Source organism: Meles meles, chromosome 1, assembly GCF_922984935.1.
Source record: "Meles meles chromosome 1, mMelMel3.1 paternal haplotype, whole genome shotgun sequence".
Lineage (NCBI taxonomy): Eukaryota > Metazoa > Chordata > Mammalia > Carnivora > Mustelidae > Meles > Meles meles.
In genome coordinates, this window is record NC_060066.1 from 178,099,188 (window position 1) to 178,116,682 (window position 17,495).

Below are 17,495 nucleotides of genomic sequence, written 5' to 3' on the forward strand. Positions count from 1 at the left end.
TGAGCATTTATATGGTAAGTGCTATATGAGATTCTTTACTTACACTTAAATCATTGTCTCAGCATCCCCATGAAAGCAGATATTATTCTTCTACTTTATAGATATGGAAACTAAGTCTCAAAGAGTTGTAATAACTTACCAAAAGTCACTAACTAGTGAGTGGCAGAACCAGGATTATAACCCGAGTATTCATTACTCCAAATCCTGCCTTCTTCTCTGTACATGGAGTTTTGGAGAAAGTGAAAAGTGAGGCAGGAGAACAGAAAATGTTTGCATATGGGACTAAATATGGCCTATGTTTGAGAATGAGAAACCCTTTCCAGCTAGGGAAGAGGAGGTGGGTTTAGGAGAATTGAAAAATTCTGGCCAGAAAGAATTAAATGCCATGCACAACTGTCTTTTCCTCTTGACTTATAGGCATGAATGACTTTTTTTTAGCCAATATTTCTTTTTTTAATAACATTATGTTATGTTAGTCACCATACAGTACATCATTAGATTTTGATGCAGTGTTCCATGACTCATTGTTTGTGTATAACACTCAGTGCTCCATGCAATGCATGCCCTCCTTAATACCCATCATGGTGCTCACCCATCCCCTAACCTCCTTCCCCTCTAAAACCCTCAGTTTGATTTCCAGAGTTCATAGTCTCTCATGGTTCATCTCCCCTTCTAATTTCCACCCCCTTTCATTTTTCCCTTCCTTTTCTTTATGTCCTCCATGCTATTCCTTACAGTCCACAAATAAGTGAACCCATATGATAATTGTCTTTCTTGGTTTGACTTATTTCACTTCGCATAATCTCCTCCAGTTATATCCATGTTGATGCAAATGTTGGGTATTCATCCTCTCTGATGGCTGAGTAATGTTCCATTGTATATATGGACCACATCTTCTTTTATCTATTTATCTGATGAAGGGCATCTCAGCTCTTTCCACAGTTTGGCCATTGTGGACATTGCTGCTATGAATGTTGGTGTGCATATGCCCCTTCTTTTCACTACATCTGGACACTTGCAAAGGAAATTGAAGAAGACACAAAAAGATGGAAAAACATTCCATGCTCATGCATCAGAAGAATAAACATTGGTACAATCTCTATACTGCTCAGAGCAATCTATACTTTCAATGCTATCCTGATCAAAATGGCAATGGCATTTTTCAAAGTCTTTGAACAAGCAATCCTAAAATTTGTATGGAACCAGAAAAGACCCTAAATTGCCACAGAAATGTTGAAAAAGAAAAATCTGGGGCATCATGTTGCCTGGTTTCAAGCTATTATTACAAAGCTGTGATCACTAAGACAGCATGGCACTGGCACAAAAACAGACACATAGATCAATGAAACAGAATAGAGAGCCCAGATATGGACCCCCCCCCCCCAACACTATGGTCAAATAATCTTTGACAAAGCGGGGGGAAAACATTCAATGGAAAAAAAGACAGTCTCTTCAATAAATGGTGCTGGGAAAATTGGACAGCTATATACAGAAGAATGAAACTCAACCATTCTCTTACAGCACACACAAAGATAAACTCAAAATGGATGAAAGACTTCAGTGGGAAACAGAAATCCTTCAAAATGCTAGAGGAAAACACAGGCAGTAACCTCTTCAACATTGGCCACAGCCACTTCTTTCAAAACATGTCTCCAGGGGTGCCTGGGTGGCTCAGTGGGTTAAGCCTCTGCCTTTGGCTCAGGTCATGATCTCAGGGTCCTGGGATCAAGCCCCACATTGGCTCTCTGCTCAGCAGGGAGCCTCCTTCACACTCTCTCTCTCTCTCTGCCTGCCTCTCTGCCTGCTTGTGATCTCTGTCTGTCAAATAAATAAATAAAATCTTAAAAAAAAAAACATGTCTCCAAAGGTAAGGAAAACAAAAGTGAAAATGAACTTCTGGAACTTCATAATATAAAAAGCTTCATCTATACTGCCTAGAGCAATCTATACTTTCAATGCTATCCCTATCAAAATTCCACTAGAATTTTTCAAAGAGCTGGAGCAAAAAGTCCTAAAATTTGTATGGAACCAGAAGAGACCCCAAATTGCTAAGGAAATGTTGAAAAAGAAAGACAAAACTGCGGGCACCACTTTGCCTGATTTCAAGCTTTACTACAAAGCTATGACCACCAGGACAGCATGGTACTGGCAGAAAAACAGATACATAGACCAGTGGAACAGAGTAGAGAGCCCAGATATAGACCCTCAACTCTGTGGTCAAATAATTGTCGACAAAACAGGAAAAAAGATCCAATGAAAAAGACAGTCTTGTCAATGAATGGTGCTGGGAAAATTGGACAGCTATGTATAAAAGAAGGAAAATTGACCATTCTCTTGCACATACACAAAGATAAACTCACAATGAATAAAAGACCTTAACGTGAGGCAGGAATCTATCAAAAGCCTAGAGGAGAACATAGGCAGCAACCTCTTTGACATTGGCTAACTTTGACATGGCAACTTCTTTCAAGACATGTCTCTAAAGGCAAAGGAAACAAAAGTGAAAATGAACTTTTGGGACTTCATCAAGATCAATAACTTCTGCACCATGAAAGAAACAGTCAACAAAACAAACAGAGGACCCACAGAATGGGAGAAAATATTCGCAAATGACACTACAGACAAAGGGGTGATATCCAAGATCTATAAAGAACTCCTCAAACTCAACACTCAAAAAACAGATAATCACATCAAAAAATGGGCAGAAGACATGAACAGACACTTCTCCAAAGAAGACATATAAACGGTTAACAGACACATGAAAAAAATGTTCATCATTATTAGCCATCAGGGAGATTCAAATGAAAATCACATTGAGATACCTACCATCTTACACAAGTTAGAATGGTCAAAATTAACAGGACAGGAAACTACAAGTGCTGGACAGGATCTGCAGAAAGGGGAACCCTCTTACACTGTTGGTGGGAATGCAAATTGATGCAGTCACTTTGGAAAACTGTGTGGAGATTCCTTAAGAAATTAAAAATAGAGTTACCCTAGGGCCCTGCAATTGCACTACTGGGTATTTACCCCAATGATACTGATGTAGGGAAAAGAAGGGCCCTCTGTACCCCAATGTTCATAGCAGCAATGGCCACAGTCACCAAACTGTGGAAGGAGCCAAGATGCCCTTCAACAGATGAATGGATAAAGAAGATATGGTCCATAGGTACAATGGAGTATTATGCCTCCATCAGAAAGGATAAATACCCAACTTTTATATCAACATGGATGGGACTGGGGGAGATTATGCTGAATGAAGTAAGTCAAGCAGAGAGAGTCAATTATCATATGGTTTCACTTACTTGTGGAGAGTAAGGAATAACATGGAGGATATTGGAAGAACAAAAGAAAAAGTGAATTGGGAGAAATCCAAGGGGGAGATGAACGATGGGAGACTGTGGACTCTGAGAAACAAACTGAAGGTTTTTTGGTTGGGGGGGAGAAGGTGGGGAGTTAGGTGAGCCTGGTGGTGTGTATTAAGGAGGGCATGTATGGCATGGAGCAGTGGTTGTGGTGCATAAACAATGAATCTTGGAACACTGAAAAAATAAAATTATATTTAAAAAAAGATAAAAACCTTCTGCACAGCAAAGGAAACAGTCAACAGAACAAAGAGGCAACCCATGGAATGGGAAAAGATATTTGAAAATGACACTACAGATAAAGGGCTGGTATCCAAGATCTATTAAAAACTTCTCAAAATCACAAGACTAAAGAATCATGGGGAGAAAGTCATGAGTTCCGTGCTTTGCTTTCTCCTCCTCTGGAATTCCGCTGCTGTCTTAGGAATTGAACCTGCTTTCCTTGATAGATGAACTTTGTCCTGGCTGTATATTTTGTTGATCTTCTGGGGGAGGGGCCTGTTGTAGTGACTCTCAAGTGTCTTTGCCCGAGGCGGGATTGCACTGCCCTTACCAGGGGCCAGACTAAGTAATTGGCTCGGGTTCACTTTTGGGAGCTTCTGTTCCCTGAATGCTTTCTGTAGAGTTCCGGAGGACAGGAGTGAAAATGGCGGCCTCCTAGTCTCCAGCCCAGAGGAGCCGAGAGCCTGGGGCCCCACTCCTCAGTGCGCCCCCAGAGGACAGCACGCAATCACTCCTGTATCCCCAGCCTCTAGCCACGGTCTGAGCTCACCCAGCCCATGACCAGTTCAAGGTAACCCCAAACTGAGAGTTCAGTCCTCGGCTCTGTCTCTGTAGCCGGCTTCTCTGTTCTAATACCTGCAAGCTCTGTGACACTCCGACACCCCCAATCCTTCTGTGACCCTGCGGGACCTGGGGCCACGCTGGCCCCACATGGGCTTCACCCCGGTTTAGCCTCTGGAGCAATCCAGATGGCCAACAGACACATGAAAAAGTGCTCCACGTCACTCAGCATCAGGGAAATACAAATCAAAATCACAATGAGATATCACCTCACACCAGTCAGAATGGCTAAAATTAACAAGTCAGGAAATGACAGATGCTGGCGAGGATGTGGAGAAAGAGGGCCCCTCCTACACTGTTGGTGGGAATGCAAGCTGGTGCAACCACTCTGGAAAACAGCATGGTGATTCCTCAAAATGTTGAAAATAGAGCTACCCTATGACCCAGCAATTGCACTACTGGGTATTTACCCTAAAGATGCAAACGCAGTGATCCGATCATTAGCCATTAGGGATACTCAAATCAAAACCTCATTGAGACACCAGCTTATACCATTTAGAATGGTAAAAACTGAAAAGGCAAGAAATAATAAATGTTGGAAATTTTGTAGAGAAAGGGGAACCCTCTTACACTGCTGATGGGAATGCAAGTTGGTACAGCCACCTTGGAAAACAGTGTGGAGGTTCCTCAATAAGTTAAAAATAGAGCTACCCTATGACCTAGAAATTGAAATACTGGGTATTTACTCCAAAGATACAGATGTAGTGAAAAGAAGGGCCATATGTGCCCCAATGTTCATAGCAGTAATGTCCACAATAGCAAAACTGTGGAAGGAGCCAAGATGCCTTTGTGGAGGGAGCCAAGATGCCCTTCAACAGATGAATAGATAAAGAAGATGTGGTCCATATATACAATGGAATATTACTCAGCCATCAGAAAGTATGAATACCCAATATTTGCATCAACAAGGATGGAACTGGAGGAGATTATGCTAAGTGAAATAAGTCAAACAGAGAAAGTCAATTATTATATGGTTTCGCTTACTTGTGACTGAATGTTACTGAATAGGGGAGATCTGAGTAAGGCTGTTTTGAGGGGAAGATTAGGCCAAATCCTCAAAAGAAAGCTTCGAAGAAAGCAATGACATACCACTGTTGATTTTTATTCTTTGTTTAAAAAAAGAAGCTGTAGTTAAATAATACATTTTATTCTGATTTTATCTTTTAAGATACCTAATTCCATGACTATATAGCAGTAAATTTAGTCTTTATAGGGTTGTATAGCCCTCAAATCATTAGAATCTTCCATTTTTATAGTCATCACATTATATTTTTAAAGGAACTTCCTTCTGAATTCCTACCCTAGTTTCCTTCCAGTCCCTTTCCTGTAACTACTAAGTCCCATGCCTAAAATTTCTGTCAACCAGTATTATGTTCAACCATTAACGCTCACCTTTTTCTTGAGGTTGCTACTTTGAATTAATGCAGATTTAGTTATTCCTTCTTCCTTTACTTCCAGTGGCTTCTCATTACAGTTAAAGTAACATTCTAAATCCTTATCATAGTCTGCTAGTCCCTGCATAGTTTAATCTCTGCCCATCTCTCCAACTTTATCTTTTCTTCCCTTTTCATTTCTCATTAAGCTCCAGCCATGCTAGCCTTCTCAGCTTCTCAGATATTCCAAGCTTATCTCCTCTATCAGAATTCTGGCAGGAATTGGAAGAATTTATTAAAGGAACAATATACAAATGTGCTGGCAGGATGTGGGGAAAACACAAGTTATAATGCTGTAACTAAGGTAGTAATATTAGGGCATGTTACCAGCCAAGCCTGAAGAGGCAAAGGGAGAAAATGGTTATCAGAGCATAAAAAAAGAGGATTCTGTTGAGAGAGTCACCTGACAGAAGCTGAGAAATATATGCTGAGAGACAGAATTAGTTTAAGGTGACTCCACAAGGAAGTAAACAGTCATACGATTCCTCTTTCCCATATCTTTCTGGAGTTCCCTTGTGTAAACCCAACCTGGAAGGTAAAATGCAAGACAGTCCTTTTTATCCTTTTTATTTGGTGGGTTGAACCAGTTGTCAAAATCTCTAATTCCATAAGGTTCAACTCAATATATACAGGTCAACTTTCTGAGCAAAGAGTAGGCTGAGAAGGGTGAGAATAGGTTTAGAGAGGCAAAGACAAGATGCCCAGCATAGCCTCTTTACCTAGAACACTCTTACCCTGATCTTCAAGTGACTTTATTGATGTTTTCCTCAGTTCAAGTGCCAGATCTTTTACATAGGTCTTCCCTGACTACCCAATAAAAAGTAGTATAACAACAACAACAAAAAAAAAGTAGTATAACCCCAAACACTAGCTTCACTATTAAAGCAGTTTCATGGTTTATTCATATTTATTCACATGGTTTATTCATATAGTTTATCACCATCTAAACTTATGTTATATTTTTCTTATTCAAATTGATTTTCTAAATCACTGACTAGAATGTCAGCTTTTATTACATTATTATATTATTATTGTACTATACTTATTTATGTAACTTTATTTGATGAACTTCTTGAGAATAGCAATATTATTTTATTCTTTTTAGCCCCCAGCATCTGGTAGGAGGCATAGTACATGGTGGAGTATTAAAATTTTGTTTGAGTAAAATAACAGTTCACCTTAAAACAGGCAGGAATTTGAAACTGGATACAAGCTCTGAGACCTTCTATCTTGAGCTCAAGAAACTCTCATATTATTACCACACTGTTATGTACCTGTGTCTTGTCACCTCAACTTGTGCAAGGATAAGCACTATGTCTTCTTCTCTTAGGTCCTCAAGAGCATTCTCAGATTCTCATTTAACAACTGTTGATACTTGGTTTAGACATATTTATAATTAGCTTTATTGGCTTTCTTCACAGTCCACAGTAATAAGAAGGAGAACAGAAAAGATAAAGACTGCCATAACAAGGACATTAACAGCCATGTGAGCAGCAGCTGGTAGTCTAACAGCAAAATAGGAAACAGAAACTTAAATTCAACCTCCACAAGAGTGTGGACTTTTACTTTTATTACTTGTCTCCCAAGTATCTAGAAAAGTGTCTGGTATGTGGTAATAATAAAAATAATGATGGTTAGAAATAATAGCATAGGGATATTAAATGGCAGATAACTAATGTATACCTAGACTTTGGTTTCAGAGTTGATGCTCAATAAATACTTGTTGAGTTAATAAATAAATAAAAGAATAAATGAAACAAGATGGGATTGGGAGGGAGACAAACCATAAATGACTCTTAATCTCACAAAACAAACTGGGGGTTGCTGGGGGGAGGTGGGATTGGGAGAGGGGGTGCGGGCTATGGACATTGGGGAGGGGAGGCGAACCATAAGAGACTATGGACTCTGAAAAACAACCTGAGGGTTTTGAAGGGTCAGGGGTGGGAGGTTGGGGGAACAGGTGGTGGGTGATGGGGAGGGCACGTTTTGCATGGAGCACTGGGTGTTGTGCAAAAAGAATGAATACTGTTACGCTGAAAAAAAAATAAATAAATAAAAAGGGAAAAAAAAATGAAAAAAAAAAAAAAGAAGAATAAATGAATTAAGTGTGCTACTTCTCAGTCTGCAATTCATTTAATTTTATCATAGGATGGTACTTAAACTTAAGAATAAATGCAATTTAGGGGTGCCTGAGTGGCTCAGTCGGTTAAGCATCTGCCTTCAGCTCAGGTCATGATCCCAGAGTACTCGGGTTGGAGACCCACATAGGTCTCCTTGCTCAGCAGGGAGCCTGCTTCCCCTTCTGCTTGCAGCTCCCCCTGCTTGTGCTCTCTCTCTCTCCCTGAAAAATAAATAAATAAAATCTTTTTAAAAAAGAATATTGTAATAACTTTAAAAAAAGAAGAATAAATGCAATTTATTGTACTTTCCCAATGTTATAATTGAATGGAAGTGAAACAATTTTAATAGTACCTTGCCCTTTTTAATACCAGTAAATGTTGTATGCATTCTTGTTGTGTTTAAATATAAACTCCATTAAAGCTGTATTTCTCCCTTGATTTTACATCTCAATAGTTAAAGCAGTCTCTTAACTCTCAGAAATGACACCCACCTTTAAAAGCCCCAAGAAAGAGTACAAATATTTAGTCCTAGTTTTACATGATGGCAATTTTCCCTTATGCACAATCCCATTGCATTTATAGCACTTACCAGAGTTGTGCCAGTCACATGGCTTCAAAAACTGCCAAGGAAAGAAGACTAAACTTTAAGTCTAAAAATAAAAGAAGGGGGGGGAGATCTGGATGCATGTCATATCACTCTAACAGCACACGCAGATTCTATTTTGATTATACTGCATACAGGTTGATGGGCATATCCAAGAAGTCCCTGTCTCTTGTAACTTAAGAATCACCAGCAGTTGGGTTTTGTCAAATACTTTGCCAGCTGGTTCCTCACCAATCATTTCCCTGAAGACTTGACAGTTTTTCTAGATGACAGAGTATCTCCTTTTGGAAATCTATGCAAGTTAGAGGCCCATGTTCTTCTGTGCAGGACTACCCTAGTGCAATGAGTACAGTTGTGGGTGCCCCCATTTTAAGATGACCGTGTTGCTTTCCTTGGACAAGTCAGCTTGAGAGAAAAAAGGTGTGGAAATAGAGATGAAGAATCCAAATATGTTTAGCCTGGAGAAGGCATGTGGATTTGCTAACTTAATGATACTGGGCAATTCTCCACATATGGGCACTCCAAGCCTAGGTTTCCCTATCTGGCTTGTGGACTTGCTAATTTAATGATACTGGACAGGTCTCCACATATGGGCACTCTAGGCCTAGGTTTCCTTATCTTTAATTTGTGCTTATGGTGGTGTTGTGAGAATCAAAGAAAGCTTATGAGAAAGTGTCATATCAATTATAAAGTTCTCCTTGGCATTGGTTTATTATTTAAGTAGTTTGTGAGGTCAAACATTCAGTCAAAAATGTAGTATGTTATAAAGAGTTAGCCTTAGAATCAGAAGGCCTGAGTGCAAATTATAGTTCTGCCACTTGAGAACTGGGTAAATTTATGCTATTCACTTAGTATTGTGAACTTCAACTTTCTAATCTAAAAAATTAAAATTCATAAGTTTATCCAAGAAACAGATACTGAAAAAAATAGAAACAGATATTGATCTCCTGTTTTGTTCTGTTCATGGATTTGATCATATGTGGAGATAAGAAAAGTAGGTGCTTATACCTTAATGAAAAATCAATAAAAAACAGACAGGGTCATAACTTAAAAGCAAGTATCTTTGCTCTGTAGAGAAATGGATCTATACCAGCCTGATGCATCATTGCCTATTTCATGATAGGATTTGAAGCAACAAACAAACAAACAAAAAAAGAATGTTAAAAAGAATGTTAAACCAGTCCCTTGCCAAGACCCTTTTACCATGGTCTCATTTGGCCCTTATAAGAGTCCCAGGAGATAAGAAGAGCAGTACCATTGTTACCTTCAACATTCATCCACCCATCTATTCATTTAAGACATTTATCAAGTGTCAATTATTGTACATAAAATAGTATAATTGCTGTCCAAATGTAAATATATGTATGTGGTTTTTCTCACATGCTTTTTACTTACCAAAAATTAGAAAAAGCTCTTATTGGATATCATCTGTGCAGCTGCATAGAGAGTAAAAGTTCTTTTGACTTGAAGGTGAGCAGCCTGGGATCTAAATTACTGCTCTACCAGGATAGGCTGAAGAACTTTGGCTAAGTTTTAGAACCTGGCACACAGTAGGCACATAATAAATGTAAGAGAATGGGTGAATGAATGACTAATGCCACTTCACCTCTTTGAGCCAGTTTGCTCATCTGTAAATGAAAATGATAACTCCTGGACCCCAAAATTGTTGTCAGATTAGCATGAATTACTGCAGTTAAAAAGTGTTTCTTTTTCTTTCTTTTTTTTTTAAATTTCTTTTCAACGTAATAGAATTCATTGTTTATGCACCACACCCAGTGCTCCATGAAATACGTGCCCTCCATAATACCCACCACCTGGCTTCTCCAGTCTCCCACTTCCCACCCCTTCAAAACTCTCAGGTTGTTTTTCAGAGTCCATAGTCTCTTATGGTTCATCTCCCCTTCCAATTTCCCTCAACTCCCTTCTCCTCTCCATCTCCCCATGTCCTCCATGTTCTTTGTTATGCTCCACAAATAAGTGAAACCATATGATACTTGACTCTCTCTGCTTGACTTATTTCACTCAGTATAATCTCTTCCAGTCCCGTCCATGTTGCTACAAAAGTTGGGTATTCATCTTTTCTGATGGAGGCATAATATTCCATCGTGTATATGTACCACATCTTCCTTATCCATTCATCCGTTGAAGGGCATCTTGGTTCTTTCCACAGTTTAGCGACTGTGGCCATTGCTGCTATAAACATTGGGGTACAGATGGCCCTTCTTTTCACTACATCTGTATCTTTGGGGTAAATACCCAGCAGTGCAATTGCAGGGTCATAGAGAAGGTCTATTTTTAATTTCTTGAGGAATCTCCAAACTGTTCTCCAAAGTGGCTGCACCAACTTACATTCCCACCAACAGTGTAAGAGGGCTCCCCTTTCTCCACATCCTCTCCAACACACGTTGTTTCCTGTCTTGCTAATTTTGGCCATTCTAACTGCAGTTAAAAAGTGTTTCTGTAGATGACAAACCAATAAATATGTCTAACTGAGCTCCATCTTTCTTTTACCCAGTGCAGATGACCATTTCCTCCCTGGAAATTACCTGCTCTGGTCTAGCTTGCTTGATTATATTTTGGAAACCTTTCCACTTGGCTAGATTACTCTGGTTGCTGTGTTGATAACAGACTATAGGGCTATTAGTAGGGCTGTAAGTAAAGAAAACAATTATGAGGTTATTTCTATGACCTATGCAAGAAATGGTAGTGACTTGAACCAGAGTAATAGCAGTGGATTGTTTATGGGTATATTTTAAAAGTAAACATGATAGTATTTCTTTTTTTTTTTTTTTTTTTTTTCTCATTTTATTTTTTTCAGCGTAACAGTATTCATTCTTTTTGCACAACACCCAGTGCTCCATGCAAAACGTGCCCTCTCCATTACCCACCACCTGTTCCCCCAACCTCCCACCCCTGACCCTTCAAACCCTCAGGTTGCCCCAACCTCCCACCCCTGACCCTTCAAAACCCTCAGGTTGTTTTTCAGAGTCCATAGTCTCTTATGGTTCGCTTCCCCTCCCCAATGTCCATAGCCCGCTCCCCCTCCCCCAATCCCACCTCCCCGCAGCAACCCCCAGTTTGTTTTGTGAGATTAAGAGTCATTTATGGTTTGTCTCCCTCCCAATCCCATCTTGTTTCATTTATTCTTCTCCTATCTCCTACCCCCCCATGTTGCTTCTCCATGTCCTCATATCAGGGAGATCATATGATAGTTGTCTTTCTCCGATTGACTTATTTCACTAAGCATGATACGCTCTAGTTCCATCCACGTCGTCGCAAATGGCAAGATTTCATTTCTTTTGATGGCTGCATAGTATTCCATTGTGTATATATACCACATCTTCTTGATCCATTCATCTGTTGATGGACATCTAGGTTCTTTCCATAATCTGGCTATTGTAGACATTGCTGCTATAAACATTCGGGTACACGTGCCCCTTCGGATCACTATGTTTGTATCTTTAGGGTAAATACCCAGTAGTGCAATTGCTGGGTCATAGGGTAGTTCTATTTTCAACATTTTGAGGAACCTCCATGCTGTTTTCCAGAGTGGTTGCACCAGCTTGCATTCCCACCAACAGTGGAGGAGGGTTCCCCTTTCTCCACATCCTCTCCAGCATCTGTCATTTCCTGACTTGTTAATTTTAGCCATTCTGACTGGTGTGAGGTGATATCTCATTGTGGTTTTGATTTGTATTTCCCTGATGGCGAGTGACGTGGAGCACTTTTTCATGTGTCTGTTGGCCATCTGGATGTCTTCTTTGCAGAAATGTCTGTTCATGTCCTCTGCCCATTTCTTGATTGGATTGTTTGTTCTTTGGGTGTTGAGTTTGCTAAGTTCCTTATAGATTTTGGATACTAGCCCTTTATCTGATATGTCGTTTGCAAATATCTTCTCCCATTCTGTCAGCTGTCTTTTGGTTTTGTTAACTGTTTCCTTTGCTGTGCAAAAGCTTTTGATCTTGATGAAATCCCAACAGTTCATTTTTGCCCTTGCTTCCCTTGCCTTTGCCGTTGTTCCTAGGAAGATGTTGCTGCGGCTGAGGTCGAAGAGGTTGCTGCCTGCATTCTCCTCAAGGATTTTGATGGATTCCTTTCTCACATTGAGGTCCTTCATCCATTTGGAGTCTATTTTCGTGTGTGGTGTAAGGAAGTGGTCCAATTTCATTTTTCTGCATGTGGCTGTCCAATTTTCCCAGCACCATTTATTGAAGAGGCTGTCTTTTTTCCATTGGACATTCTTTCCTGCTTTGTCGAAGATTAGTTGACCATAGAGTTGAGGGTCGATTTCTGGGCTCTCTATTCTGTTCCACTGATCTATGTGTCTGTTTTTGTGCCAGTACCATGCTGTCTTGATGATGACAGCTTTGTAATAGAGCTTGAAGTCCGGAATTGTAATGCCACCAACTTTGGCTTTGTTCTTCAATATTCCTTTGGCTATTCGAGGTCTTTTCTGGTTCCATATAAATTTTAGGATTATTTGTTCCATTTCTTTGAAAAAAATGGATGGTATTTTGATAGGGATTGCATTAAATGTGTAGATTGCTTTAGGTAGCATAGACATTTTCACAATATTTATTCTTCCAATCCAGGAGCATGGAACATTTTTCCATTTTTTTGTGTCTTCCTCAATTTCTTTCATGAGTACTTTATAATTTTCTGTGTATAGATTCTTAGTCTCTTTGGTTAGGTTTATTCCTAGGTATCTTATAGTTTTGGGTACAATTGTAAATGGGATTGACTCCTTAATTTCTCTTTCTTCTGTCTTGTTGTTGGTGTACAGAAATGCAACTGATTTCTGTGCATTGATTTTATATCCTGACACTTTACTGAAATCCTGAACAAGTTCTAGCAGTTTTGGAGTGGAGTCTTTTGGGTTTTCCACATATAGTATCATATCATCTGCGAAGAGTGATAGTTTGACTTCTTCTTTACCAATTTGGATGCCTTTAATTTCTTTTTGTTGTCTGATTGCTGAGGCTAGGACTTCTAGTACTATGTTGAATAGCAGTGGTGATAATGGACATCCCTGCCGTGTTCCTGACCTTAACGGAAAAGCTTTCAGTTTTTCTCCATTGAGAATGATATTTGCGGTGGGTTTTTCATAGATGGCTTTGATAATATTGAGGTATGTGCCCTCTATCCCTACACTTTGAAGAGTTTTGATCAGGAAGGGATGCTGTACTTTGTCAAATGCTTTTTCAGCATCTATGGAGAGTATCATATGGTTCTTGTTCTTTCTTTTATTAATGTGTTCTATCACATTGATTGATTTGCGGATGTTGAACCAACCCTGCAGCCCTGGAATAAATCCCACTTGATCGTGGTGAATAATCCTTTTAATGTACTGTTGAATCCTATTGGCTAGTATTTTGGCGAGAATTTTTGCGTCTGTGTTCATCAAGGATATTGGTCTGTAGTTCTCTTTTTTGGTGGGATCCTTGTCTGGTTTTGGGATCAAGGTGATGCTGGCCTCATAAAATGAGTTTGGAAGTTTTCCTTCCATTTCTATTTTTTGGAACAGTTTCAGGAGAATAGGAATGAGTTCTTCTTTAAATGTTTGGTAGAATTCCCCTGGGAAGCCGTCTGGCCCTGGGCTTTTGTTTGTTTGGAGATTTTTGATGACTGTTTCAATCTCCTTACTGGTTATGGGCCTGTTCAGGTTTTCTATTTCTTCCTGGTTCAGTTGTGGTAGTTTATATGTCTCTAGGAATGCATCCATTTCTTCCAGATTGTCCAATTTGTTGGCGTAAAGTTGCTCATAGTATGTTCTTATAATTGTCTGTATTTCTTTGGTGTTAGTTGTGATCTCTCCTCTTTCATTCATGATTTTATTGATTTGGGTCCTTTCTCTTTTCTTTTTGATGAGTCTGGCCAGGGGTTTATCAATCTTATTGATTCTTTCAAAGAACCAGCTCCTAGTTTCATTGATTTTTTCTATTGTTTTTTTGGTTTCTATTTCATTGATTTCTGCTCTGATCTTTATGATTTCTCTTCTCCTGCTGGGTTTAGGGTTTCTTTCTTGTTCTTTCTCCAGCTCCTTTACGTGTAGGGTTAGGTTGTGTACTTGAGACCTTTCTTGTTTCTTGAGAAAGGCTTGTACCGCTATATATTTTCCTCTCAGGACTGCCTTTGCTGTGTCCCACAGATTTTGAACTGTTGTGTTTTCATTATCATTTGTTTCCATGAATTTTTTCAATTCTTCTTTAATTTCCTGGTTAACCCATTCATTCTTTAGAAGGATGCTGTTTAGTCTCCATGTATTTGGGTTCTTTCCAGCTTTCCTCTTGTGATTGAGTTCTAGCTTCAGAGCATTGTGGTCTGAAAATATGCAGGGAATGATCCTAATCTTTTGATACCGGTTGAGACCTGATTTGTGACCCAGGATGTGATCTATTCTGGAGAAGGTTCCATGTGCACTAGAGAAGAATGTGTATTCTGTTGCTTTGGGATGAAATGTTCTGAATATATCTGTGATGTCCATCTGGTCCAGTGTGTCATTTAAGGCCTTTATTTCCTTGTTGATCTTTTGCTTGGATGATCTGTCCATTTCAGTGAGGGGAGTGTTCAAGTCCCCTACTATTATTGTATTATTATTGATGTGTTTCTTTGATTTTGTTATTAATTGGTTGATATAGTTGGCTGCTCCCACGTTAGGGGCATAGATATTTAAAATGGTTAGATCTTATTGTTGGACAGACCCTTTGAGTAGGATATAGTGTCCTTCCTCATCTCTTATTATAGTCTTTGGCTTAAAATCTAATTGATCTGATATAAGGATTGCCACTCCAGCTTTCTTCTGATGCCCATTAGCATGGTAAATTGTTTTCCACCCCCTCACTTTAAATCTGGAGGTGTCTTCGCGTCTAAAATGAGTTTCTTGTAGGCAACATACTGATGGGTTTTGTTTTTTTATCCATTCTGATACCCTGTGTCTTTTGATTGGGGCATTTAGCCCATTAACATTCAGGGTAACTATTGAGAGATATGAATTTAGTGCCATTATTAGCCTGTAAGGTGACTGTTACTGTATATTGTCTCTGTACCTTTCTGATCTACTACTTTTAGGCTCTCTCTTTGCTTAGAGGACCCCTTTCAATATTTCCTGTAGAGCTGGTTTGGTGTTTGCAAATTCTTTCAGTTTTTGTTTGTCCTGGAAGCTTTTGATCTCTCCTTCTATTTTCAATGATAGCCTAGCTGGATAGAGTATTCTTGGCTGCATGTTTTTCTCGTTGAGTGCTCTGAATATATCATGCCAGCTCTTTCTGGCCTGCCAGGTCTCTGTGGATAAGTCTGCCGCCAATCTAATATTTTTACCATTGTATGTTACAGACTTCTTTTCTCGGGCTGCTTTCAGGATTTTCTCTTTGTCACTAAGACTTGTCAATTTTACTATTAGGTGACGGGGTGTGGACCTATTCTTGTTGACTTTGAGGGGGGTTCTCTGCATCTCCTGGATTTTGATGCTTGTTCCCTTTGCCATATTAGGGAAATTCTCTCCAATGATTCTCTCCAATAGACCTTCTGCTCCCCTCTCTGTTTCTTCTTCTTCTGGAATCCCAATTATTCTAATGTTGTTTCGTCTTATGGTGTCACTTATCTCTCGAATTCTCCCCTCATGGTCCAGTAGCTGTTTGTCCCTCTTTTGCTCGGCTTCCTTATTCTCTGTCATTTGGTCTTCTATATCACTAATTCTTTCTTCTGCCTCATTTATCCTAGCAGTGAGAGCCTCCATTTTTGATTGCACCTCATTAATAGCTTTTTTGATTTCAACTTGGTTAGATTTTAGTTCTTTAATTTCTCCAGAAAGGGCTTTAATATCTCCAGAGAGGGTTTCTCTAATATCTTCCATGCCTTTTTCGAGCCCGGCTAGAATGTTCAGAATCGTCATTCTGAACTCTTGATCTGACATATTACCCATGTCTGTGTTGATTAGGTCCCTAGCCTTCGGTACTGTCTCTTGTTCTTTTGTTTGTGGTGATTTTTTCCGCCTTGTCATTTTGTCCAGATAAGAGGATATGAAGGAGCAAATAAACTACTAAAAGGGTGGCAAAGACCCCGGAAAAATGCGCTGTAACCAAATGAGAAGAGACCCCAAATTGTGGGGGGGAGAAAGGGGATAAAACAGCTTCTGAAAAAAAAAGAAAAAAAAAAAAAGAAAAAAAAATTTAAAAAATAAAACAAATAAAAAAATACAAAAAAGAAAGAAAAAATATATATATTTAGATGAACTAGTCAAAAAATGTTAAAAAAGAAAAGGGTAAAAGTTTTAAAAAATTTAGCAGAAGAAGAAAAAAGAAAAAAGAAAAAAAAAATTGAAAAAAGAAAAAAAAAATTGAAAAAAGAAAAAAAAATTGAAGTAGCCGCAAGACTAAAGAATCATGGGGAGAAAGCCATGAGTTCCGTGCTTTGCTTTCTCCTCCTCTGGAATTGCTCTGCTGTCTTAGGAATTGAATCTGCTTTCTCCTTGATAGATGAAATTCGTTCTGGCTGGATATTTTGTTGATCTTCTGGGGGAGGGGCCTGTTGTAGTGACTCTCAAGTGTCTTTGCCCGAGGCGGGATTGCACCGCCCTTACCGGCGGCGGCGGGACTAAGTAATCGGCTTGGGTTCGCTTTTGGGAGCTTCTGTTCCCTGAACGCTTTCCGTAGAGTTCCGGAGGACGGGAATGAAAATGGCAGCCTCCCAGTCTCCAGCCCGGAGGAGCCGAGAGCCTGGGGCCCCACTCCTCAGCGCGCCCCCAGAGGACAGCACCCAATCACTCCCGTATCCCCAGCCTCTAGCCGCGCTCGGAGCTCACCCAGCCCGCGACCAGTTCAAGGTAACCCCGAGCTGAGAGTTCAGTCCTCGGCTCTGTCTTGGCAGCCGGCTTCTCCGTTCTAATAGCTGCGAGCTCTCCGACACTCCGACACCCCCGATCCTTCTGTGACCCTGCGGGGCCTGGAGCCACGCTGGCCCCGCGTGGGCTTCACCCCGGTTTAGCCCCTGGAGCAATGTCCCTCAGTGGAACAGACTTTTAAAAGTCCTGATTTTGTGCTCCGTTCCTCCGCCGCTTGCCGGGAGCCGGCCCCTCCCCCCGCGGTCTATCTTCCCGTCGTTTTAGATTCACTTCTCCGCCAGTCCTACCTTT

General features: G+C 40.0%; 1 protein-coding gene across 3 annotated transcripts in view; it reads left to right on the plus strand.

The window, feature by feature from the left end:
- LOC123948254 (BEN domain-containing protein 5) overlaps positions 1–17,495 on the plus strand; it is a 1,602,508-nt gene that overhangs the window by 999,715 nt on the left and 585,298 nt on the right. The gene's annotated exons all lie outside the window — the stretch shown is intronic.